Source organism: Hemiscyllium ocellatum, chromosome 18 (genome assembly GCF_020745735.1).
Source record: "Hemiscyllium ocellatum isolate sHemOce1 chromosome 18, sHemOce1.pat.X.cur, whole genome shotgun sequence".
Lineage (NCBI taxonomy): Eukaryota > Metazoa > Chordata > Chondrichthyes > Orectolobiformes > Hemiscylliidae > Hemiscyllium > Hemiscyllium ocellatum.
In genome coordinates this window covers 16,419,884-16,447,124 of record NC_083418.1, presented here as the reverse complement: position 1 = coordinate 16,447,124, position 27,241 = coordinate 16,419,884, and the positions used below count along the sequence as shown (strand labels likewise).

General features: G+C 40.9%; 1 protein-coding gene across 1 annotated transcript in view; it reads left to right on the top strand.

Moving 5' to 3' along the window:
• Positions 1–21,977: 21,977 nt before the first annotated feature.
• The window catches only part of LOC132824536 (astacin-like metalloendopeptidase), a 300,317-nt gene continuing 295,053 nt past the window's right edge, over positions 21,978–27,241 (top strand). Inside the window, exon 1 of the mRNA XM_060839170.1 lies at positions 21,978–22,245. The gene's annotated coding sequence lies outside the window, so the exon portion shown is untranslated. The remainder of the gene's footprint in view (positions 22,246–27,241) is intronic.

The window sequence follows — 27,241 nt, the reverse complement described above, 5'->3', positions numbered from 1 at the left end:
TATTACATTGCCAATGATGAAGATACCTTATAGTGTGATGTGGCAAGACAGGACTTAATGAAGCAATGACCAACTGTTGCATTTGCATTTGTTAATGCAGACTGAAAAGTCCCTGTCTATGGTCTTTGCTTTGGAGCATTTTTAGTGATACCATTTTGGCAGACTTTCCCATTTGAAGTTAAGGAATGAAAGTGAGTGTGTTGGATGACATAATATCCATCATCAGCTGTGGTGAGTTATTTCTTGCAATCACAAACTTTTCATCTTATGTGAGACGTTGTGCAAGTTATTTGTCAAATCAAGTGGAGAGCGAGTGAGTCAGATGTTCTTGCCACTGGTAAGACTTTCGAGGTTTGAAGGTGGTTTAAAGTCCAGCTGGTAAACACTTGAGGTGCTACTATCCAGGATCTCCGAGCTCTCACCTTGTTCTTGCCCATTTTGAGGAACAAATGGGGAAGATGCCTCGGGATGACCAGGATCATTCCTGAGGTGACAGAGAGTCAGCATTGTACTCTACTTTTCTTGGATGAGGACCATTGCTAACACTTACCTCTGCATAGCTTTCTCTCCAACTTTCTCTACAACTAATTCTCTTTTTTTCTCTTTTTCGTGCAGTAACAGCTCACAGGGTACCTTGGGCAGAAAGAGGCCACAGCAACACCCCTGAGGAGGGAGACTGTGAAGCATCAGAGGATGTAACAAAGTGTTCACCCGAATTCTCCATCAGCACTGAGGCAATCACCTCGATGGGTATGCTATCTGGACTGAACCTGGGAGAACCACAATCTGGTGGCATCCAGACTGTTGTTAGTTAGCAGTTTTGAAAACAGAACTGCACCAAAACAAAGTCCCAGCTGTCTTTAAAGTCAGTGGGCGGGGAGGGGGCGGGGGTGGGGGTGGGGGGGAAGCTCCAGAAACAGAAGGCCGCTTTAGAGATGAATTTAAGGGATACCTGTCAAATAATAAGTGAGCCAAGGTAGCAAGTTGTTTAATTGCCACAGGAAGACACATTAACTAATGAGTGAAGAATGCAGTGAATGCTAAACTTCCCTGGGAAGGAAAAAAACAATTATAGCTATGCCAACTTTCATTTTATTCATTCATTGGATGAGGTTGTCGCTAGTTAAATCAGCATTTACTGCCCATTCCTAATTGATCAGGAGGCTGTTGAGAATCAACCACTGGACAAGAAGTTACAAAGTGGAGGCAGGATGATCTAAGAAAAGTAGAGTACAATGTTGCTTATTGGGTTGCTAGGCCATTGCTGACTCTCTGTCACCTCATGAATGATCCTGGTCGTCCCTAGGCATCTTCCCCATTTGTTCTTGAAGCTGGGGCCTAAGTGTCCGTAAGGTTATTGTGGGGATAAAAAGGTTTAATCCTTTTCTGCACGAGGACAATTCCATGTAGTTCTAATACTGTGTAATTAGTGCATTTAAAATAATTATATAAATTGATCTAATATTTTATTAAATCTTTTGTAATGTAATGTAGAAATCTACTACTGAGGCAGATGTGGTACTGAAATTTGCTACAATGAAAAATACAAGTCCACAAAAAATTTAATTCCGGTTAAAATTTAAATTTCTCCACTAAAGCTGTCTTTTGACAGCAATTGTCCTTGCCCAACTATGGTAGATTACTCACACCTTTGCATATTCACTTTTACAATGTTGTTTCATATGGTCCTCCCGAGTGTTACTGTATATCAGTGCAATATCAAGGTAAACCACATAATTAGGAACACTAGCTACAACTTGGTTTATTGGTCTCTGGAAAGTAATTAGAGTGTTTGTTAGCCCAAATGGCATTTCTTGGCATTGGAGAACAACATCTGGCATACCAAAGGCAAATATCTCTTTAGCTCTGGCTGTTAAAGGAACTCACTAGCACCCATTTAATGTGTCTATATTGTCAAGAACTCTGGCACTGCCAACAACATCAATTCAATCTTCCAAGCAAGGAATTGGGTAGGAGTCAGTCTTTGTCTCTGCACTGAATGTTCTGTGATTGATGTAGAATCTGGTTGAACCATCAGACTTAAATACTAACACAACTGAGGACATCCAACGTCTTTGGCTAGGTGCAGCCAGACAATTTGCAAACACATATTGGATTTCTGCTTTTACCTGGGCCTGTTTCTGTGGACTTAGGCAATAAGAATGCTGTTTTAAAGGAGAGGATTCTCTGACAGTACAGGTACAGCTAAAGTTATACAAAATTGTTTAACACTACACACTCCCTTAAATTTGGTGAGTAAATTTGTTAGTTCCTTTTGTTCTTCTGCCTCTGAGTGTGAACACATAGTATCTAGTATCCCTGACAGATCAGTGTTAGCTAACCAGATATGAAGTGTTTCACTCAGGAATTGTCTAGCGTCCTTCTGCCTCATCCTCACTATGCTCCACTGTCCGTATGACACACCTGCATTGTCCTCTCAATAATGCTTTGATGTAAGAGGATTCTTGTGGGTGTTGGTGGTGCCTATCTCTGAGCCAAGAGACCCAGGTTCAAGATCCACCTGCTTCAGCAACGGAAATAAAATCTTTGAACAGGCTGATCACAAAATAACTTCAGCATCTTGGTCATTTCATTTTCTTCTGATCTGGGAGATTAATAGATCATTTACTTTACCAATTATGTTGATTACTCTCTATACACCATTGAACTGTGCTTCACCTGTCTTATACGGTTGAGAATTCCATAGGTTGTCCACCCTGTGAGTGAAGAAATTCCTCCTCATCTCAATTGTAAATGGTCTACCCACTTATTCTGAGACCTTGACCCCTTGCTCTAGATGCCTCATCCAGGTGGAACATCATGGCTACATCCAATCTGTCAATCCCTGTTGGAATTTTGTATGTTTCAGTCAGATCCCCACTCATTTACTCAACTGCAGTAAATGCAGGTCCAGTTGGCCAAATTTCTCCTCATGCAGTAAAACTGCCAGCAGAGGAATCAGTCATGTGAACCTTTGCTCTATTCTCTCTAATGACAAGTGTATCTTTTCTTAGGTAAGGAGACAAAAAAACATACTATACTCCAGGGGCAGCCTCAACAAAGCCCAATACAGCTGTAGTAAGGATTTCTTGCTCTCATATTTAAACCCTCTTGAAATAAAGGTTATTATACCATTTGATTTCCTAACTGCTTGCTGAACCTGCATGATTGCTTTCAGTGACTGCTGTACAAAAGACACCCAGGTCCCCCCAAATACATCAATATTTCCCAATCTTTCGCCACTCAAGTAATATTCTGCTATTTTGTTTTTCTTACTAAATTGGATAACTTGACTTTTATCCGCAAGATACTGCATCCGCCATGCATTTGTCCATTCACTCAACTTATCTAAATTGCATTGAAACCTCTTTATTTTCTCCTCACCATTTACAATTCCAAATATCAGCAAACTTAGATTAAATATTGTATTCAATTATTTCACCCAAATCATTGATGTATATGGTGAATATCTGGAACCCAAACACTAATACTTGTGGTAGCCCACTAGCCACCCTCTAATCAAAAAATGCTTCCATTTATTTCCACTCTCTGTTTCTTATGTGCTAACCAGTTATCATAAGTTAACTCTTTGTTTCATTGCTCGGCTGTTTCCTTGTTCTCCATTATCAATTTTCCTGTTTCAGAATGTAAGGGATCTACATTTGACTTCACTAAACTTCTTTTTATATACTAATTGAGGTTCTTACTGTCTACTTTTATGTTCCTGCAAGTTTATTTCATATATATTTTTCTCCTCTTAATCATTCTCTTGGTTTATCTTTGTTGAATTCCAAATTGTTTCCAATTCTCAGGCCTACTTTTTTTTATAGCAACTTTAACTGACTCCTCTTTGGATTTAATACTATTCTTAATTTCTTTTGTTGGCAATGGCTTGGTCACTTTTCCTGTTGTATTATTGTACCAGGAAGAAATGTGTAACTGTTTCAAATAATGCATTTGTTCCTTAAGTATAATCTCTAACTCCACTGCAAGTGCCTTTGTTTATAACGATTAAATATATATCATTTGAGACATCGTTCATTTCCATGCCTAACATCTTGAGATTCTCAACAAAGTGTATGCGACACAAATGGAGTGGAGATCAAGCATTAATAATTCCCATCTACTTTTTCCGCTTCTGACTGGGTAGGGTAAGTGCCCCAGATTCCAAGCAGGTGAACATTGGCCATTATGTGTTAAAGTATCATTTGTATTTTCTGTTAATTGTCTGCAATCTTCCATTCAATGCTGTGTTCTGTCTTTGGAATTCATGTCTACGTTAAATAGACAAAAAAAAACTCATTATTAGAAATATTAAGGAAGGAAAGGAATAAGTGGATAATCAGTAGAAGGCATGTCTCTGCCACAATCTGTTAACTCACATTATTACAGATCTTCTTTGAGGTTCTATAAATACAAAGTTGATAACACAAATAGTCTAATTAAGAGCGTCTATCTTATTGAAAAGGCATCAGCCAAACCACATTCATTAAGTTGGTCTGAAAACTCTGCTCACATTTTGACAGCTGTGACAAAACTTCTATCACAGCAGCCGAGAGAGTACAAATATTCTAAGACAATCAACAATACTCTAAGAAAACAACCCACAACATTCTGAAGAAAAGTCAATTTACCCTTTCTCTCAATAATAAAAGATCCTTTGAAAAAAATCCATTATCTGGATCCAAAATAGCATCTTCACCAAAAATAATCTGCTCTCAATTTAAGCTATGTATCAAGTTTAATTAAAATCTGCCCATTAGTTTTTGAGTTATATTGTTTATAGATAATAATGAACTATCCATCTTTAGTAGCAAAGCTGATACATTTTTATAGATGTCTGTGCATTGATTTTTACTCCTGCCTTTCATAACTGGTTGCCAGTACTTGGAAAATACATGTCGATCTTAACTTTGAATTGAAAGAACTCCAGTTAATCGAAGTTCCATTCATCAATATGAGGGCACTTTGATGGATGAACAAATGAAGGCAAATTGGCCCCAGTTTAATTCATGTGGCTTCCAGTTCCTGTGATCAATTAAGGGAAAATAACTTGAGTTCAAATGGGTCACTCCAATGTCAGTTAGCTCTATGAAAGTAGCATCAATATACTGTGCTGGCATCAATTTCTCAATAACTTTGGTAATGAGTTTGGGTTTCTTTTCTGGCTTAAATACACCAGCTACAATTGTCATGATATTTGGCACTGTACAACTGTTCAGAAAGGGTTCAGAAAAGATTTACAAGGATGATGCCAGGGTTGGAGGATTTGTACTATAGGGAGACGCTGAACAGGCTGGGGCTGTTTTCCCTAGAGCGTTGGAGGCTAAAGGGTGACCTTATAGAGGTTTATAAAATCATGAGGGGCATGAATAGGATAAATAGACAAAGTCTTTTCCCTGGGGTCAGGGAGTCCAGAACTAGAGGGCATAGAGTCATAGAGATGTACAGCATGGAAACAGACCCTTCGGTCCAATCCATCCATGCCGATCAGATATCCCAACCCAATCTAGTCCCAACTGCGCGCACACAGCCCATTTCCCTCCAAACTCTTCCTATTCATGTACCCATCCAAATACCTCTTAAATGCTGTAATTGTACCAGCCTCCACCACTTCCTCTGGCAGCTCATTCCACACACGTACCACCCTCTGTGTGAAAAAGTTACCCAGTAGATCTCTTTTATATCTTTCCCCTCTCACCCTAAACCTATGCCCTCGAGTTCTGGACTCCCCAACCCCAGGGAAAAGACTTTGCCTATTTATCCTATCTATGTCCCTCTTAATTTTGTAAACTTCTATAAGGTCACCCCTCTGCCTCCGACGCTTCAGGGAAAACAACCCCACCCTGTTCAGCCTCTCCCTATACCTTAAATCCTCCAACCCTGGCAACATCTTTTCTGAACCCTTTCAAGTTTCACCACATCTTTCCGATATGAAGGAGACCAGAATTGCAAGCAATATTCCAACACTGGCCTAACCAATGTCATGTACAACTGCAACATGACCTCCCAACTCCTGTACTCAATACTCTGAACAATAAAGGAAAGCATACCAAATGTCTTCTTCACTATCCTATCTACCTGCAACTCTACTTTCAAGGAGCTATGAACGTGCACTCTAAGGTCTCTTTATTCAGTAACACTCCCTACGACCTTACAATTAAGTGTATAAGTCCTGCTAAGTTTTGCTTTCTCAAAATGCAGCACCTTGCATTTATCTGAATTAAACTCCATCTGCCACTTCTCAGCCCTTTTGCCCATCTGGTCAAGATCCTGTTGTAATCTGAGGTAGCTCCCTTCGCTGTCCACTACACCTCCAATTTTAGTGTCATCTGCAAACTTACTAATTGTACCTCTTATGCTCGCATCCAAATCATTTATGTAAATGACAAAAAGTAGAGGGCCCAGCACCGATCCTTTGGGCACTCTACCTATCACAGGCCTCCAGTCTGAAAAATAACTCTCCACCACCACCCTCTATCTTCTACCTTTGAGCCAATTCTATATCCAAATGACTAGTTCCCCCTGTATTCCATGAGATCTAACCTTACTAATCAGTCTCCCATGGGGAACCTTGTTGAATGCCTTACTGAAGTCCATATAGATGACATCTACTGCTCTGCCCTCATCAATCCTCTTCGTTAATTTTTCAAAAATCTCAATCAAGTTTGTGAGACATGATTTTCCACGTACAAAACCACGTTGACTATCCCTAATCAGTCCTTGCCTTTCCACATACATGTACATTCTGTCCCTCAGGATTCCCTCCAACAACTTGCCCACCACCAACGTCAGGCTCAGTGTTATATAATTCCTTGGCTTGTCCTCACCACCCTTCTTAAACAGTGGCACCACATTAGCTAATCTCCAATCTTCGGACACCTCACCTGTGACTATCTATGATTCAAATATCTCAGCAAGAGGCCCAGCAATCACTTCTCTCGCTTTCTCAGAGGTCTAGGGTACACCTGATCAGGTCCTGGGGATTTATTCACTTTTATGCATTTCAAGACATCCAGCACTTGCTCCTCTGTAACATGGACATTTTGCAAGATGTCACCATCTATTTTCCGACAGTCTACATCTTCCATATCCTTTTCCACATTAAATACTGATGCAAAATACTTAGTTAGTATCTCCCCCATTTTCTGCGGCTCCACACAAAGGCCACCTTGCTGATCTTTGAGGGGCCCTTTTCTCTCCCTAGTTACCCTTTTGTCCTTAATATATTTGTACAAATCCTTTGGATTCTCCTTAATTCTATTTGCCAAATCTATCTCATGTCCACTTTTTGTCCTCCTGATTTCCCTCTTAAGTATACTCCTACTTCCTTTATACTCTTCTAAGGATTCAGTCGATCTATCCTGTCTATACCTGACATATGCTTCCTTCTTTTTCTTCACCAAACCCTCAATTTCTTTAGTCATCCAGCATTCCCTATACCTACCAGCCTTTCCTTTCACCCCAACAGGAATATACTTTTTCTGGATTCTTGTTATCTCATTTCTGAAGGCTTCCTATTTTCCAGCTGTCCCTTTACCTCCGAACATCTGCCCACATCCCGCTTTCGAAAGTTCTTGCCTAATACCGTCAAAATTGGCCTTTCTCCAATTTAGAACTTCAATTTTTAGATCTGGTCTATCCTTTTCCATCACTATTTTAAAACGAATAGAATTATGGTTGCTGGCCCCTAAGTGTTCCCCCACTGACACCTCAGTCACCTGCCCTGCCTTATTTCTCAAGACTAGGCCAAGTTTTGCACCTTCTCTAGTAGGTATATCCATATACTGAATCAGAAAATTGTCTTGTACGCACTTAATAATTTCCTCTCCATTTAAACCTTTAACCCTATGGCAGTCCCAGTCGATGTTTGGAAAGTTTAAATCCCCTACCATAACTACCCTATTATTCTAACAGATAGCTGAGATGTCCTTACAAGTTTGTTTCTCAATTTCCCTCTGACTATTAGGGGGTCTATAATACAATCCCAATAAGGTGATCATCCCCTTCTTATTTCTCACTTCCACCTAAATAACTTCCTTGGATGTATTTCTGGGAATATCCTCCCTCAGCACAGCTGTAATGCTATCCTTTATCAAAAATACCACTCCCTCTCCTCTCTTGCCTCCCGTTCTATCCTTCCTGTAGCATTTGTATCCTGGAGCATTAAGCTGCCAGTCCTGCCCATCCTTGAGCCATGTTTCTGTAATTGCTATGATATCCCAGGTCCATGTTCCTACCCATGCCCTGAGTTCATCTGCCTTCCCTGTTAGGCCCCTTGCATTGAAATAAATGCAGTTTAATTTATTAGTTCTATCTTATCCCTGCCTGTCCTGACTGTTTGACTCACTTCTGTTCTCAACTGTACCAGTCTCAGATCCCTTTCCTCACTATCTCCCTGTGTCCCCCCCGCCACCTTACTAGTTTAAATCCTCCCGAGCAGCTCTCGCAAATCTCCGTGCCAGTGTATTAGTCACCTTCCAATTTAGGTGCAATCCGCCCTACTTGTACAGGTGACTTCTACCCCAAAAGAAATTCCAATGATCCAAAAATGTGAATCCTTCTCCCATACACCAGCTCCTCAGCCAAGCATTCATCTGCTCTATCCTCCTATTCCTGCCTCACTAGTTCATAGCATCGGGAGTAATCCAGGTATTGCTATTCTCGAGGACCTCCTTTTTAAATTTCTGCCTCACTCTCCATAAACTCCCTTCAGAATCTCTTCCTATATCTTTGGTTCCAATGTGGACAGTGACCTCTTGCTGGCCCCTCCCCCCCCGTGAGAACATTCTGCACCCTCTCTGAGACATCCTTGATCCTGGCACCAGGGAAGCAACACACTATTCTGCTTTTTCGCTGCTGGCCACAGAAACATCAAACTACAGAATCCCCTAACACAATTGATCTCTTGGAACCCGACGTGACCCACGTTGCATTAGAGCCAGTCTCAATACCAGAAACTTGGCTGTTCGTGCTATATTCCCCTGATAATCCATCACCCCCTACATTTTCCAAAACAGCATTCCTGTTTGAAATGGGTCTATCCATAAAAAACTCCTGCACTAGCTGCCTACCTCTCTTACCCTTCCTGGAGTTAACCCATCTATGTGACTGTATCTGCGACTTTACCCCCTTCCTATAAGTGCCATCCATCACATACTGTTGCTGTTGCAAATTCATCATTGCTTCTAACTGTCTTTCCAACCAATCCATTCGATCTGATAAGATTCGCAGCCAGCAGCATTTATGCCAGATACAATACGCAGTAATCCTTAAACTCTTTTTAAACTCCCACATCTGACAAGAAGTACATATCGCTCTATTATAGGCCATTTTTGCTCCTTCACAATCAACAGACCCAGAAAATAACACCACCTTATTCCTCTACATACATTGCCCCAGGTTAAATTAATAGTTATGGCTTATATTTTAAGTTTAATCAAGAGACACATCTCCAAAAAATATAATCAAGAAAGAACCTACTCTACTCACTACTGCAGATTCTCTGTAGGCCACACTTAAAACAATGATTAACCTATCTGATTCTGTGCTGTGAATCACCCAACAGTTCCTCCAAGACCAGTTGTTAATTTTCCCAGACGCACTCTGATGTCCAGCGATTCATGAATTCAAACAGCAAAGGCAGTAACTGTGCAGGTTCTCTCTCTCTCTCTCTCGTCACTATGTGCTTCCTTTGTCTGCTCTTCTCCCTTTTAAAAGTGCTGTTGTTTTGATTTTTTTCCCCCAAGTTCCAAAACAATACAAAGCATATAAAACAGTAATTACTACTCTTGGAATTTGAGGAAATCACCTCCAGCACCTAAAATACCTCAAAAAAAGGAGCAGCTGTTACAGCCAGAAATTTTTCCCGTCCTCCATCTTGGATTACCCAGAATAGGGTGAGGGGGAAAGATATAAAAGAGACCTAAGGGATACCTTTTTCATACAGAGGGTGGTGCGTGTATGGAATGAGCTGCCAGAGGAAGTGGTAGAGGCTGGTACAATTGCAATATTTTAAAGGCATTTGGATGGATATATGAATAGGAAGGGTTTGGAGGGATGTGGGCCGGGTGCTGGCGGGTGGGACTAGAGTGGGTTGGGAGATCTGGTCGGCATGGACAGGTTGGACCGAAGGGTCTCTTTCCAAGCTGTACATCTGTATTACTCTATGACTCTAACACAAGGAGACTGAAAGTGCCTGTCAAACCACACATACCTTAGTCTGGTATGTGTGGTTAGTGCATCACCCAGTGGTCCAATTCAGATACTGCAGGCAAACTGTAAAATTGCTTTTCCATTCACAGAATCACAGAATCTCTACACTGCCGTTTTTGTGTGAATTTTATGATCATATGGATGGAAAAGCATTGTTACAGTTTGCCTGCAGTTTGCCTGCAATTTGCCTGTTACAGTTTACCTGCAATTTGAATTGGTCCACTGGGTGACACCTGATGCTCCATTGAATTTCTTAACAGCTGTCGTCAGTTTCCATGACAGGTTGGAACAAAGGGTCTGTTTCTCTGCTGTACGTCTCTAGACTCTATGAAATGCATTATCAAACGTATTCTCCTCTGGTTCAAAATACAGTTGAACATTGAATTAATATGTAAATTGTGTTCCTTCAACAGTCACATGCTGTATCATATCAGAGTAATACGAAACTGTGTGAAAATGAGTAAAATGTGAAAATTATTGAAAACAGTTCCAACTATTCCATGGTTCCTTATATTTTTGTGATTCTGGACTACCATCTAATTCAGTGGAATTAACTGGATTTTTGGGTGCCTTATCCAAGCTACATCACGACACCAGTTAATGGTGTCTACATAGGAGGTTAATGTCAGTGAGAGCTCCGAGTGAGGGGCAGAGAAAGATGAGTAGAAAAAATATTCACATGTTCAACATATGCAGCAGTGCACTGAGGTACTCATTCACTATCATTCTCTGAGATGACCTCTTGAAAGTGGGAAGTCAAATGATATTTTAGGTTTCAACAGTTAATCAGCATAGTTCATCGCCTCTGTCTCTCAGTGATAGATGAATGTCCCTTGCAAACTAAAGTTTGAGTCATAGAAGTCTGACCCTCATCTAAACCTGCAGAACTCCATACTGGTGCTGTGGGCAAGAGACTGAGAAAGAGGTTATTGATACAAAGGAAACAAAAAAAAAGACAATCTTATTGATTAACATTTAAAAATAATAGGAATGGCAAAATCTGTGTCCATGAATTCACAAATTCTCCCACCTGCGCCAAAAAAAAGGTAACAAGACAAATCAACATCCGCACACAAAAGTCACATACTCAATGATTTTTAACCTATTTTAACTTATTTTCTCCCCTTATCCTGTTCCATCCCATTTATATTGGTGATTCCTGTGACACTTTATGTCAGTCTCAGAATTTCCAGTTTGCAGACTCCAGCAGCCTCCTCTTTACCATGGACGCACAATCCCCCATCCGGATGGTCTCAAGACTCTACATTCTAACCTGGAAAAAAACCGTCTGAACTGTTCCCATCCACTACCACCCTCTTCCCCCTGCCCAAGCATGTCCTCACCCTGAACAACTTCTCTTTTAAGTCCTCTCACATTCCTTAGGTCAGAGGGGTGGCCATGGATACCTGCATGGATCTCAGTTATACCTGTCTCTTCGTGGAGTATATGGATATTCTGATGCCCGTAACTCTTTTTCTGGTATATCAATGGTATCATCACTGCTGCTTCAATCTCTTGTCTAGAGTTGGAAAGTTTTATCAATTTTGCTTTTGATTTCTGCCCTGCCCTCATCTTCACCTGGTCCATCTCTAACTCCTCCCTTACCTTCCTCGACATCTCTATTTCCATTTCTGGGAAAAAGCTAGCAACTAATATCCACTACAAACCTACCCTGTAAAGACTCTTATCCATTCTCCCAGTTCCTCCATCTCTGACACATCTGTTCTGATGATACCAACTTCAACAAGCTTCTGAAATTTCCACCTTCTTCCTCAACCAAGGATTCCCCACTACAACAGGGCCCTCATCCATGTCCGACCCATCTCCTGCACTTCAGCTGTCACCCCCATCTCTTCCCTCGAACAACAGCAATAGGGTACCCCTTGCCTTCACCTACCATCCCACCAGCATCCACTGGGTGGCACAGTGGCTCAGTAGTTAGCATTGCTGCCTCACAGCATCAGGGACCTCAGTTCAATTCCTGCCTCGGGCAATGACTGTGTGGAGTTTGTACATTCTCCCCGTGTCTACATGGGTTTCCTCCGGGTGCTCCAGTTTCCTCCCACAGTCCAAAGATGTGCAGGTTAGGTGAATTGGCCATGCTAAATTGCCCATAGTGTTAGGTGTAGGGGAGTGGGTCTGGGTGGGTTGCTCTTCGGAAGGTTGGTGTGGACTTGTTAGGCCAAAGGGCCTGTTTCCACACTGTAGGGAATCTTATCTAGTCTAGCTGCGAGTTCCACTACCTCCAGCCAGATGCCACCATCAGATACATATTCCTCTTCCCTTCCATGTCAGCCTTCCACAGGGCTTGTTCCCTCTGGGACACTCTCACCCACTCCTTCTTCAATCCCAACAACTCCCCACAGCCCCCGCAACCACAGAAAGTGTAACACCTGCCTGTTTACTTCCTCCCTCTTTAGTATCCAATGGCCCAAACACATCTTCCTGGTAAAGCAATGTTTTACCCACACTTCATTCCATCTAGTTTATTGCATTTGCTGTTCACAATGTGATCTCCTCTACATTGGGGAAATAATGGGTGAAAGGCATGATATTTTGGTCCAAGTCAAGACCTGCTTGCAGGACCTAGCAAGTGTGGATGATGGCTTCTCTAGTCATTCAAAGATGCCAAAGGCACTGATTTTCAGCCACCTGCAAGTAGCTACAATGCCTCCTTGATGCCTTTTCTTGGTTGATTACTCCATTACACTGAAGACCTTGATTCCCTTTTTCATGTGCTGTATACTTACGGATAACTGCAAATTCTGAGTTTATTGTCTCTGATTTCTGTTGTTGCTCATCCCTTCTTCTCCACTTTCTTCTTCATCTTCTCAGTCTTGGGAAACCTAAGATGGCTCCTTGATTAAGTAAGCAAATATGTGGTTTGGCCATACTGATTTGTGGTGAAATATCAACAATGGGGAGGTGTGCTTTTTATTTGAGATACTAGCAGAGCCAATGTAACTTTGGGTCCTTATCAGGCTGCTCATATATTGGCTGAAAGCCTCCCCCACAGGCACTTCTTCATGGTGAGGACCATCCTCCATGGCTTTTGACTGGTTTTCCCCTTTCTAATGCTACGAGCAAATGAGGATTGCAAATGCTGGAGATCAGAATTGTGAGTGTGGTCTTGGAAAAGCACAGCAGGTCAGGCAACATCTGAGAAGCAAAAGAATCAATGTTTCAGGCATAAGCCCTTCATCATGATCTAATGCTGCCTTGTATAAGAGATTTGTAGCCTTGATCTTTACATTGCTTTCCACACATTTGGCAATTAGTACCTTCTGACTTTTGGTGATCTTCATTATCCCTGATAAAGATAAAGTCACCATTACTGATCATTCATGATCGTTTAACCTCAAGGTCACCACACCTCAGGCAAGAGAAGAAGTTGAGGAAAATCCTTCATGGTAACCTCAGCTGGTATGGGAATTGAACACATATTGTTAGCATCACTGACCAACTATCCAGCTTACTGAGCTAAAATAGGTTTCACCTGTTACACCGTAAATGTTTGCACAAAGAAATAACTTCTTTATGAAGTAGCCAAGTTAGTGAAGAAGTATGTAATCACCTGAGCTTGGAGGGAGGGTCTACCCTGCTAGGGAAATAGTTCATAGTCAAGTTTCTGAACATATCCCATTTTTGCTTTATAAGATAGTTCTCAGCCAGCTCAGATGTTAGTATTCACTTTTTGAAAAAACTGAACCTATTTTTCTAGTCAACCTGTTCAAAGATGTTATTATCCATCTGTGAAGCTGCTGGAACTTGAACCTGGGTCGCTTGGTTCAGGAGAGGGACACAAGAGGGCCCCTTAGATGTTTGCATTCATAACATGCCAGTGAATGCAAAACAGGTGTCTGACAACGAAGGTCAGGAAAGCTGACCCCTTGAAAGGTTCAAGAACTTAACATCAAACTTTAACCTGTTATTGTTGCCCCCTGCCCAATTAAGTTGCCTGGTCTGCCATTCAGAAACCTCCAGGCAGCTGCAGAAATCTTATCACATATATCAATCTACAAATTCCAAATCTACATTGCTCTCCCTCTAAAATCTAAGGATTAAGGCTTAGATTTGTATCATGTAAGATTTGTATCATACTAGACTGACTCTTGTCCTCCAGGTGAAAAGAAAGGCCAACATTCCATTAGCCTTGTTGATTTCTTTCATATCTGTTCATTGCAGGTTTAGGGGCCCCTTGGTCTCATGGATTTCCACAGTTGCCAGCATTTCATCCCTCAAAGTAATCTGTTGCTTTAAACAGAACTTTGTTTATAAACATAACAAAGATTTGTTAACAGCATTCAGATCAATAAAATAAATTTCCATTTATAGCTGCTAATGTCAAGGCACTTCAGAATCTATGAAAGAAAAGTGAACTCTGAGTTCTATATTTTCATTTGTTGATGGAAATGGGAATGTGGTCTAAAATCACATTAAACTAAGCCCTCAATTTCATCAAGTTGTGGAAAGTTGTGTCCTGAATCTGAGATTCTTGACCTCATTCCCATTTCTACTTCTACTGTATACAGTACTATGGGGTTAGACAGCCTGCATGTGGCACTCCTATCCTTTCTGGTTTTATTGCAGAGATGGGCAGTTCAAATCACCAGCCTATGTTCAACCCAGAGACTTTTTGTCCTCCTTCCATAAGAATATATTGTTCATGGCACCTCAGAAGAGTCATGAATTATGAGGGACCAATAAACCTGCACAGCTAATGAAAGACAAAGTCAGCTGCTTCTGGAATTCTTTCATTGACAAGCTTTGAAATAAAGGCAAAACAAAAGTTTTTTTTCTCAGTTTCAATAACTGACACTACTCCTAGAATACAGTGATTGTCAAGCCATCTAAAAAAAAGCCATCTGCTTTTACAATTTTAAGGGCTTCATTATCTGTAAACTGAATTGATTTATGACAGTTGAACTCTTTATGAATGATTGCCTAAGTTTCAATTACAGAACCACTTGACTTAGTAGAGGTATTTTTTTGTACAATTCGATAGTTCAAGAAGTTATTAAAAGATTATCTATCCTTGATCTGGTTTCTGAATAGCTGCAAATTTGACTATAATACAGATTGACTGCTTGAGCAGATTTAAGTTTTTTGAATGTTTTTCTTGAAAGAAAAGATTTTCAGAGTGAACTGTTTAGATAATAGCTCTATTAGATTGTTAAAATCTTGATGTTTTAGTGTCCATTTCAAAGATGTAGATCCTGAGGTCTGCCCATAATATATATCATGTTGGTAGCTGTTGAGGATGTATGAGGCTATGAGAGTATGAGAGGTCATGTGATGGAGGCCACATTGTTTAGTGAGGATGGGTGAGGGTGTTTCAGAGTGAGAGGTTCTGACCTTCTTCATTAAAATATAGGCCAATCACCCACTATATGGAGGCAGCCATTCTAGCCTGCCAGGCTGGCTATATGCTCATGTCTTCTAAAGTCAAAGAGTTGCCATTGTGAGAGCTATAGGAAATTTAAACTTCCTAACCACCCCTGTTTTTGATTTTTTTTTGTGTATTGGTCCATGTTTTGGAAGGCAATAATATGGATCTTTTTGAAGTATCTTAACCACTGTGAGAAGTTTATTCCAGAATCAGGAACATTTTGTGAGAAGTTTATTCCAGAATCAGGAACATTTTGACAGGTTAAATGTTTTGACAAATTCAAACATTCTCCCATACTGTATCTCCACTACAAATCTGATTCCTCCCCAATACATCTCTCGGAGTCAAAAAACAATATCATTGGGATTCAGAAGTGGAAACAGGTTTCATCAGGAATAGGCCCATCTTGTGCATTTCAAGGTCAATTAAGGGAAACTAAGGTTATAATAGATGGCGAAAAGCTTGATTGAAGAAAGATTTTAAAGAATGTCTTAACGACTGCAACAAAATTCAATGGGCAGAGGGGTTTGGGGGAACTTCAAAGGTGGATACTTAGGTCCTTAAAGGTAAATGATCATTTATGGTAAAGTGAGGAAGAATGCACAAAAGCAGAGAAACAAAGACTTGAGGTGTTGGTGTCAAGTGGAAGGCGGGTCATTCGAAGACACTGTAGTAATTGAGTAGCTGTGGTGAGGCTTTGGATGGACCAAAATCATAATTTCTAAACAAGACTCCAGAAATACTTTTTTTAAAGTATGACATGAAAAATTGTTAGTCACCAAAATATATCCCCCTTTAACAGGTCAAGACTATCTTTAGATGGCACCACAAGGTACACACTTTCAAGGCCCATTAGTAAACTGTCATAAGCAGCAGGTGAGGCATTGTCAGCTATGCCAGTTTAACATTGATTAGGAATTCACTTTATAACTGTGCCCATAAGTTTAGGCATTGATTCAGTGCCAGGAAACATGCAGTGACAAATTTCTACCTAATGATGCACTTTATGGTTATCTGCACTATATTGTACTATACTGAGTCAGGTTCTTGCTGAAACAGATGTCTTGGAGTTTATTAGCAACACTGTTTACACTGCTATGGTGTCACTTATTTAAACACAGTCTGTGTTCTGTGCTTATTACTATTCTTATACGTTACATACACACGATAAAGAGGGAGACTGAAGGCAAAACTAATACCTTTTGTGATGATCCTATGGCTTTAAGATGTGTATTTTATCCTTTCTTGAAAAGGTTTTAAGGCTGATGTGCTGAGCTATCGATTGAAAACTCGTAAACATTTTGTGAGGCCTTGGGGTTTCTTTTAAAATTAGGAACAATAGAAGCATCCTAAGTGGGTGTGGGCAAGCTCCCACAGAATCAGGATATTTTTAAATTTTTCAATAACAACTGTGGCTGGGATCTCAGCATTGTTTAAAAGTTCCAATACATCTCTCCCTGCTATACTTTGTCAGAGTTTTAGATTAGATTCCCTACAGCGATGAAACAGGCCCTTCAGCCCAACAACCCTCCGAAGAGTAACCCACCCAGACCCGTTTCCCTCTGATTAATGCACCTAACACTATGGGCAATTTAGCATGGTCAATCCACCTGACTTGCACATCTTTGGACTGTGGGAGGAAACCGGAGCACCTGGAGGAAACCAACACAGATACGGGGAGAATGTGCAAACTGTACACAGACAGTTGCCCAATGCTGGAATTGATCCTGGGTCCCTGGCACTGTGAGGTAGCAGTGCTAACCACTGAGCCACCATGTGGATGTTTTCCTGCTGTTGGAGTTGTATGTGAATCAATATGTTTTTCTGAATTTGCCTTTGTCAAGGGCATGTTTACGGGATGTTACACTGTTGGAACAGTTAATTAGCAATAGTTTATCTATTATTTTGTTGAGCATTTCAATAGTTACAGCTAAGTCAATTATTTTATTCTGCTGTATTTTATCTATAGTGTATGAATAAAGTTTGTTTGCTTAATATGAAGTAGTTTGACCAATTGAATTGCATCTGGAACAAATCATTTTACATTTACCTTTGAAATAAGAAACGGTTCAGGTCTAGGCTATTTTCATTAAATATTTTGGGGGGGGGGGGCATTGCTTGTCCATAACACTTTATCCTGGAATATTACGTTATGATGTAATCTAATTGTCTTAAAAATACAAAGTTAAAAATCACACAACACCAGGTTATAGTCCAACAGGTTTAATTGGAAGCACACTAGCTTTTGGAGCAACGCTCCTTCATCAGGTGGTAGTGGAGGGCTTAATCGTAACACAGAATTTATAGCAAAAATTTACAGTGATGTAACTGAAATTATACATTGAAACATTGACTGTCTGTTAAGCCTTTCATCTGTTAGAATGCAGTGATAGTTTCACTTCTTTCATGTGTAAATCACAGAACCTTTTTTAACTAAAGTTGCATTCTCGGGTTAGCTGTTAACAATGGTGATAGCTAGACAATATGTTGAAGGTGTTAGCCCCCTGTGTTCTCTGTCTGTGACCTGATGTTTAGATTGATTCTAGTATAAAAAAGTGAGATAACAGAGTTTTACATAAATTCATGCAGTTTTTGAGCTCAGAGTTCTACATGATTGCATGCAGTTTTTGAGCAAAGTACAATGTAATCCTGCAAGTACAAATTCACCCCACAAAATAGGTGTGTGCATGTGGGTCTTTGTCTGTCTGTGTGTGTCGTTCTGTCTGGGTTGGGGATCATGAGTGTGAGAAAGTGTATGTGTGTGTGTAGTGTGCGCAGAGTGTCTTAAGTCTGTGAGTGGGTGTATGTGGGAGTGTGTGTGTCTGTAGGGGTGTGTGTGGGTATCTGTGTGCACGTCTGTGTGTCCGTGTGTACGTGAGAGTGTGTGTGTGTAGGAGTATCTGTGAGTGTGTATAGTGCAATGGTGGTCACCTGTAATGTGACATGAATCCGAGGTCTCATGAACCGGGACCTTGGGTTCATGTCACATTACAGGTGACCCACCATTGCACTATACACACACACAGATACTCCTACACACACACACTCACACATACACACGGACACACAGACGTGCACACAGATACCCACACACCCTTACAGACACACACACTCCCACATGCACCCCCTCACAGACTTAAGACACTCTGCACTCACTACACACACACACACATACACTTTCTCACACTCACAACCCCCAACCCAGACATATACACACACACACAGACAAAGACCCACATGCACACATATATTTTGTGGGGTGAATTTTACTTGCAGGGTTACATTGTACTTTGCTCAAAAACTGCATGCAATCATGTTGACCTCTGAGCTCAAAAACTGCATGCATTTATGTAAAACTCCGTTATCTCACTTTTTAGATTAGAATCAATCTAAGCATCATGGCATAGACAGAGAACACAGGGGGCCAGCACCTTCTTTATATTGTCTAGCTATCACCATTGTTAACAGCTAACCCAAGAATGCAACTTTTTAAAAAAAGGGTTTGTGATTTACACATGAAAGCAGTGAAACTATCACTGTATTCTAACAGATGAAAGGCTTAACAATCAATTTTTCAGTTACATCACACTGTAAATTTTTGCTATAAATTCTGTGTTACGATTGAGCCCTCCACGATCACCTGATGAAGGAGCATCGCTCCGAAAGCTTGTGCTTCCAATTAAACCTGTTGGATTATAACCTGGTGTTGTGTGATTTTTAACTTTGTACACCCCAGTCCAACATCGGCATCTCCAAATCTTAAAAATACAAGCCTGTCTGGCCTTGAATCTATGCCTTAATACAATGCTAACAATCCACAGCGAAAGCATCAATGAAGTGGAGGTCATAATGAAGACCAAAGGCCAGGAAGATAATGAGATTTTCCCAAGAAAAATCACTCTTTGTTCTGGAATCTAATCAAAGCAAAACTATAATTATGCACAGTTGCAGTATAGTTCAGGATCGACTAAGTGACAACAGTTGTCAAGGTGTATACACTGTAAGTTGGAATTGGTTATCTCAAATTTAAAGGTCGCTTAGTCATAACATGAGAGGGATAGAGTCTAGTCTCAGAAGGGCAGATCGATCATGACAAACATGTCCAGACTGCGGAGTCAAAATGAGTAGAAACACAAACAGTAAAAAAAACAAACTCAACAGAACAAGCATTCAAGGAATGTGCTAGGTATATGTCCCTTTAATTTGTAGATTCAGTCAAATTACTATTATAACATGTAATAAAAATCTCAAACAGTGTATGGTTAATGATGGGGCATTGACTAAAACTGCAAAGGACTGAAACTTAATGGAAGTTTCCATTGAAAGAGCCACTATTTGTAGGATGGTGAACAAGAATTAATCAAGGAATCAAACAATGCTACATTTTCAAAATAAAAATCATCAAAAGAATGGCACAGGTTAAATTGGGCGGTACAATGGCTCAGTGGTGAGCACTGCTGCCTCACCAAGGTTCGATTCCAGCCTCGAGCGGTTGTGTGGAGTTTCCACATTCTCCCTGTGTCTGCTGGGGTTTCCTCCGGGTGCTGCAGTTTCCTCCCAAAGTCCAAAGATGTGCAGGTTAGGTGTATTGGCCATGCTACATCACCCATAATGTTACGTGCATTATTCAGAGGGAAATGGGTCTTGGTAGGTTACTCCTCGGAGGGTCGGTGTGGACTTGTTGGGCCAAATGGCCTGTTTCCACATTGTAGGGAATCTAATCTAATCTAAATTGCTTTGAACAATTTGAATTTAAAAACTGTCATTTAGAAGGACAAACAGATCATTAAATATCAATGTCACAGTATCATCACAGAAAGATATAGTCAGGCATTTATGTACAATATAAATTTCACTTGCAGCTAATAAACAAGTCCATCATTGGTGTATTACTGTTGACCTTGGAAGTTTGGATCAGTGCCCACTGATATATTAATGACTTTCAAAGAAACATACAAAAATATTTCCATTAACAGGTTATTTTATGAGGTGGGGAGGGGGTGTGAAGACGACAATTATTCAATAAAAGCACAACTTCGCAATTTTTCCTTCATTGCCAGTGTTCTTTCACAATAGGCACAAAGACATGACGAAACCGCCAAGGAAATTTTTCTTCATTCATCCAAGCATAATTATGCCTTTGAAATATGATGCTTTTGCATATTTTCTGGTAACAAGTGACTTTACCGTTTGCGTTCCTGCGGCAAGTAGTTATATGGTCTTTATTTTGCTTAAAACCATGAGCAACATTTTCATCAGCTAAGGTTTTGTTTGTGAGGCATCGCCGCATTAATCCCGTCTCGTTAGCATCTTCACACATATGTGAATATTTTCCAGCAGTTTCTGACTTTGTTATGGATTTGCTTGGCAGTTAGGTCATGTTCGATCACAAGTCTGTCACACAAAAATATCACAAAATTCTTCAGCTTTCTGTTCACCTGATACGTCAACTTTTCAGCCCCATGCCATTTCATAAAGCATCCTTGAGAATTCGTGAATTTTACTTTCTCATAAATGTCCTCTGCCCCTTTTCCACCAGCATCGGTGCCGAACTCCCATCGTTAACAACAACCATCCAGACAGTGCACCATCCAAGTCTTTCAAGAGTCAGGTACGAAGTGTACATCATGGCTCTATGGATTTCACTCTTTAAGGTTTCCACTTTGCGCCTTATCAACCCAACCTTGAATTTCTGCAAAAGCACATTGCGATTTTCACCATTTTCCCATCTCTGACGTATTTCTATTTTCTCTTCTAAAGTCAACGGTTGCTTTAGTCCTTGTTCGGAAGGACTTCTTAGGCTGCAGCGAATCGATAAGTGAAAGGTTTCGGATAAAACGCGGTCACAAAAACCAACCCGAGTGCGCGCGCTGTTGATGGTGACTGCGAGAACTGGCGGGAGAACATATGCACAGATTGATGTTTTTGAACAGACTTCATAAAAATTGTAATTTTGTTTGCACGATGCTTCTGGTCGCCTGTGGCAACTTGAGTGTATTTTTGTTAGCGCGGTGTGGGAGTTCACTGTAATATGTTCTCTTTTGCTGCTCGAGTACGCGTCTCTTCTGCAAAGATGTTGAGTGACGCCTGCTACAGGCATCTCTTATAACAGAATGTGTCCATGGCAAATGTAGTGTTGCAAACAAGTATTGTGCACCAAGAGAAATAAAACAATCACATGACAAATGAAAGTACAGTAATCCTTCCTCTGACGAGGGGAATCTACATGCTTTCAATTCTGCGATAATTAAAGAGTTTATTTCTAACATGCCCTCGATGGGATGGTTTTAAATGACCATTTCGTAAACTCAAAAAGCACAGGACATCACCGCACGGACTTAATCAGAGTGAACGGGGGAATGTATTATGACTCTCATCCACAGGAATGGATGTTAAGGATTGACTGTCGTTCCCCTGCCGTCGCGCCCCTTCCTTCCCCGGGCAGGAGGGAGCTGCTGGCGTCGGCCGCCAGTTCCGGCCCGATGGAGGTTGGCAGCTGCTGGGCCCACGCGCCGGTGGCGGTTTCTTTTTGAAACAAAAAGCGGTAAACGGCCGTGAGCGAGACGGCGGGAAACAGCGGGAAGCGCGTGTCTGAGAAAAGGAGGAGGTGGAAGAGGACGAGGAAAGGGAGTCCAGTCCCAGTGAGTGAGAGAGAAACCTCGGGTGGGATGGGGACTTTTCTCAGCTCTGTACGGCCAGCGGCAACTCCAGTTTGTTTTTGTTAGCGCTGTGTGGGTGTTAACATTAGTTTGGATTGTTTCCCAGACTTTCCCGTGTCAAAAAAAAACACCCAAAACGTCCACAATTTCTTCGGTTAAAATGTTTCAGTTTCTTCTCCATACGTCCCTCTCTTTTCCACTTCAAATATTGACTGTGCAAAATAGCAGAAGTTAACTTTTTTTAAAAAAAAACTTATCTCACTGTTCATCCCAGTTTTTAATCGTTCGGAAATTACAAGTATTTGAAATTTCAGACGTGGATTATGACGACTTGCACAGTTTTGGCTTGTGTTCATTGAGTATTGGAAATTAAAGTTAACCATGTTGGGTCAGATTTAAGTACTAAAATGACATGAGAGTTTCTACCTGTAACATTCTTTCAGCAGTGAATACCAGGTGCCTATCACCCTCTGATTGAAAAAAAGCTTTTTTAAGCCACATCTCTAAACCTTCTGCCTCTTCCCTTAAATCTATGCTTCTTGATGATTTACCCACCGCAAAAGAGAAAAAGATCCACTTTCTGTCTACTTGCTGTATGCCTCTCATAAATTTAAACATCTCAATTAGTCTCCCCTGAATCTCATCAGCTCTAAGGAAAGCAACTCAGCCTGTCCAATCTCCCTAATAACTGAAACTTTCCAGCCCAGACAACATCCTGGTCAATCTCTGCACCCTCTCCAGTGTTATCATATCCCTCCCATAATGTGGGTTCCAGAGTTGCATATAATAACACAAGCACAACAAGGTCCTGCCATTCATGTATTCTCTTCCCTTGTTGGTCCTGCTTAAATGCATTATGTCACATTTGACCTGAATTGAATTCCATTTGCCATTGATCTGTCCATCTGTATCCTCTTGAAATCTAAGGCTATCCTCCTCACTAATTACCACACTACCAATTTTCACATACTTCATAATCAACCCTCCTACATTCAAGATTAAATTGAATATGCCACAAACAGCAGGAATCAAAACAGTTTCTTATGGAACACAAGCTACTAGTTGCAAAAACATCTCTCAACCATCACTCTGCTTCCCACTACTATCAATTCTATGTCCAAGTAGCCAAATATTCTTAAAATGGACTCTGGTGAAGAAGATTGACAAAGTAGATGTAAAGGAGATGTTACTATTTGCATGGCAATCTAGAACGAGAGGTCATAGTATAAGGCTAAGGGGTGACAGGTTTTGAACTGACATGAGGTGAAATTACTTCTGTCAAGACAAAGGACAAAGCAGAGAACAAGGTAGGACTGATAAATTAAACTGCATTTATTTCAATGCAAGAGTCCTAACAGGGCATGGTTCAGAATATGGGACTGGGATATCACAGCAATTGCAGCAACATGGCTCAGGTATGGACAGGACTGGCAGCTTAATGTTCCAGGATACAAATGCTGTCCCTCTAGCTACACAAGCACAACAAGGTCCTGCCACAGGAAGGACTGAAAGGGAGGCAAGAGAGGAGGGGGAGTGACATTTTTGATAAGGGATAGCATTACAGCTGTACTTAGGAGGGATATTTCCGGAAATACATCCAGGGAAGTTATTTGGATGGAACTGAGAAATAAAAAAGGGATGATCACCTTATTGGGATTGTATTATAGACCCCTTAATAGTCAGAGGGAAGTTGAGAATCAAATTTGGAAGGAGATCTCAGTTATCTGTAAAAATAATAGGGTGGTTATGGTCGGGGATTTTAACTTTCCACATATAGAGTAGGACTGCCATAATGTTTAGATGGAGAGGAATTTGATAAGTGTGTACAAGAACATTTTCTGATTCAGTATGTGGATATATCTACTAGAGGAGGTGCAAAACCTGACCTACTCTTGGGAAATAAGACTGAGATGTCAGTGGGGGAGCACTTTGGGGCTAGCGACCGTAATTCTATCAGTTTTAAAATAATGATGGAAAAGGTCAGATCAGATCTAAAGGTTGAAGTACTAAATTGGAGAAAGGCCAATTTTGATGGTATTAGGCAAGAACTTTCAAAAGCTGATTGGGGGCAGATGTATAGGGTAAAGGGATGGTCTTCAGAAATGAGGTAACAAGAGTCCAGCGAAAGTATATTCCTGTTAGGGTGAAAGGAAAGGCTGGTAGGTATAGGGAATGCTGAATGACTAAAGAAATTGAGAGTTTGGTTAAGAAAAAGAAAGAAGCATTTGTCAGGTATAGACAAGATTATAAAGGTAGTAGGAGAGTACGTAAGAGGGAAATCATGAGAGCAAAAAGGGGACATGATATAGCTTCGGCAAACAGAGTTAAGGAGAATCCAAAGAGATTTTATAAATACATTAAGGACAAAAGGGTAACCAGGGAGAGAATAGGGCCCCTCAAAGATCAGCAAGGTGGCATTTGTGTGGAGCCGCAGGAGATGGGGGGAGATACTAAACGTGTATTTTGCATCAGTATTTACTGTGGAAAAAAAACATGGAAGATATAAGATGTAGGGAAATAGATGTGACGTCTTGAAAAATGTCCATATTACAGAGGAGGAAGTGCATAAAAGTGGATAAATCCCAAGTGGGAAGTTAGGGATGTGATTGCTGGGCCTCTTACTGAGACATTTATATTGTCGAGAGTCACAGGTGAGGTGCTGGAAGACTGGAGGTTGGCTAACGTGGTGCCACTGTTTAAGAAGGGTAGTAAGGACAAGCCAGGGATCCATAGACCAGGGAGCCTGATGTCAACGGTGGGCAAGTTGTTGGCGGGAATCCTGAGAGGGACAGAATGTACTTGTATTTGGAAAGGCGAGGACTGATTAGGGATAGTCAACATGGCTTTGTGCATGGGAAATCATGTCTCACAAACGATAGAATGTTTTGAAGAAGTAACAAAGAGGATTGATGAGAGCAGAGCGGTCGATGTGATTGTTATGAACTTCAGTCTGGCATTCAACAAGTTTCCCCATGGGAGGAGACTGGTTAGCAAGGTTAGATCTCATGGAATACAGGGAGAACTAGCCATTTGGATACAGAACTGGCTCAAAGGTAGAAGACATACGATGGTAGTGGTGGAGAGTTATTTTTCAGACTGGAGGCCTGTGACCAGTGAAGTACACAAGGATCTGTGCTGGGTCCATTCATTTTCATCATTTATATAACTGATTTGGATGTGAGCATAAAAAGTGCTTCATAGGAGGCTCCCAAGCACTGAGGATGTCACCTAGACAGGGGATGAAATGTCTGCAACACAAATTCCCAGCTCATCGAACAGAACCACAACAATAAGAGGTATAGTTAGTAAGTTTGTAGATGACACCAAAATTGCAGGTGCAGTGGACAGTGAAGAAGATTACCTCAGATTACAATGGGATCTTGATCAAATGGGCCATTGGGCTGAGAAGTGGTAGATAGAGTTTTGCATTTTGGGAAAGCAAACCTTAGCAGGACTTATACACTTAATGGTAAGGTCCTAAGGAGTGTTGCTGAACAAAGATACCTTAGAGTGCAGGTTCATAGTGCCTTAAAAATTGAGTCGCAGGCAGATAGGATAGTGAAGAAGGCATTTGGTATGCCTTTCTTTATTGGTCAAAGTATTGAGTATAGGAGTTGGGAGGTCATGTTGCGGCTGTACAGGATATTGGTTAGGCCACTTGGAATTTTGCGTGCATTTCTGGTCTCCTTCCTATTGAAAAGATGTTGTGACACTTGAAAGGGTTCAGAAAAGATTTGCAAGGATGTTGCCAGGGTAAAAGAATTTGAGCTATAGGGAGAGATTGAATAGGCTAGGGCTGTTTTCCCTTGATTGTTGGAGACAGAGGTTTACAAAATCATGATGGGCATGGGTAGGATAAATAGACAGTTTTTTTCCCTGAGATGGGGGAGTCCAGAACTGAAGGGCATAGGTTTAGGGTGAGAGGGGAAAGATATAAAGAGACCTAAGGGGCAATATTTTCACGCAGAAGGTGGTATTTGTGTGGAATGAGCTGCAAGAGGAAGTGGTGGAGTCTGGTACAATTGCAACATTTAAAAGGCATCTGGATGGGTATATCAATAGGAATGGTTTAGAGGGATATGGGCCAGGTGCTGGCAGGTAGGACAATATATAAAGGTTGGGATATCTGAATGGCATGGACGAGTTGGACCGAAGGGTTTGTTTCCATGCTGTACAAGTCTATGACTCTAAAGGATTGTGAATTCACTACACCAGAGTACAGTGGACACCAAGACTGTGTTAAATTCGCCACCACTGAATTCAAGAAGAAAATAGACAGACTTTTAATTAGTGATGGGCAAAATGGCTGTTGGGGTGAGCAGGGAAGTGGGTTTGAATAAAAGATTAGATCAGTCATGATCATATTGAATAATGCAGCAGGCTCGAGGGACTAAGTGGCCTACTCCTGCTTTTAGTTCTTTTATTTTAAAGAATTCCACAGATTTTCTACGTCTGAGAGAATAAATTCTGCCCAGTCTCCTGTTCTCTGTTTTGTGAAAAGCTGTAACCAAACTATAAAAACTGTAGTGAAGCAGTTACCTTATATTCCAAAACTCATCTGATACCTGCACATCTTCTAAAATGATCAAGTCCCATTTCTCCAAAGATTACATGACCTGTTAAACCTACAAATGAACTCCACCCAATTCCATTTCAATGATTGAATGTTGTGAGCGAGCAATTCATCAAACATACATAAACCAGCATATGGGGAAGAGAGGAGTTACACACTGAGCAGTATGGTCAAAACAAGTGTTTATCAAGGAACAAGGGAAGTGGGATATGCTGAATAAACATAAACTATAAGTATACAGAGACTTAAAGGAGGAAGAAAGCATACTGGAACCCCAAGGTCGTTATAGTCAAGGGTTGAGAACATCTAAAAAAAAACCATTTAAAAAAGTAATCAGGGACGCCATACTAACCATGAAGAAACACAACCAGCAACAAAACTGGAAATGACACCACCAACCCCAGC